The sequence below is a fragment of the Morone saxatilis genome, unplaced genomic scaffold, assembly GCF_004916995.1.
Source record: "Morone saxatilis isolate NCDOM2014 unplaced genomic scaffold, NCSU_SB_2.0 Contig2, whole genome shotgun sequence".
NCBI classification, from domain to species: domain Eukaryota; kingdom Metazoa; phylum Chordata; class Actinopteri; family Moronidae; genus Morone; species Morone saxatilis.
The window spans coordinates 1,687,397-1,688,383 of NW_023339762.1; positions in this window are offsets into that span (position 1 = coordinate 1,687,397).

The window sequence follows — 987 nt, forward strand, 5'->3', positions numbered from 1 at the left end:
ACCTGCGAGACGAGAAAGCACAAGAACTCCGGGGAAGAAGTGAAGTTAGTAACACACACACACAAAGCTCATACACACCCAGGGCCCCCGCCTGTCTCTTTCTTGCAGACGTTATGTGCTCATTCCCAGAGTGAGGGCTTATTTCAACATCGTTTGCTCGCACAAAGATGACTCATAGCACGCCGGTCCGTTTGGATATAGGACCCCGCTGAGCTGTGACTAACCAAACGTTGAATCAGTCAAACAACGGTGACGGAGTCGCATACTGGAAGTGAAAGGAAGCAATTGACCAAGTTTGAAAGGCTTTTATTTCAAAGTGTAAAGTGTGTTTAAAAGTGTCTTTGTTGTTTGTATTGTTTGTCCTTTAATTGTGCGGTGTGTGGGGGTGTTTTTATCTTCTGTGGAACTGCAGGACAAATTCCAAAACAAATTTCCCTACAGGGACATTAAAGTATATTCTATTCTATTCTATTCTATATTGTGTATCCATGGCTTTATATTATATTATATAGACGTGAAGTATCTCAGCCTTTCAGTGTTTACAGACAAGCATGTAGATTCAGTGGTGAGATAGAGATGTCTATACTAGAGTGGACACACATGTTCACACATTCAGGGTAGAGTTTTGTTTGTTTTTGTTTCGTTTTTTGTTATCCTGCCAATGACAGTGCATAAGTCCCGCCCCTTTTGCTCTATGTTGCAATAGCAGTGGAGCAAGCCTGGGTCCGAACCTCGGTCAACTTTCTCCTTTCCTGTACTTAGATAGATAGTTAGCTAATGTGAGCGAAATGCTAGCTAACAAGCTAACTAATCTACATCAATCAATAGCTAGCTAGTTACGTCAGATAGCCAATGTTAGCAGAACGCTACCTAATTAGCTAGCTAACGATTGACGTAGGTTAGCTTAGGAACTGTTGGGTCTCTGTAAATAATTTTATAAGGAGTACAGTCTAGACCTGCTCTATTTGAAACGTGTCCTGAGATAAC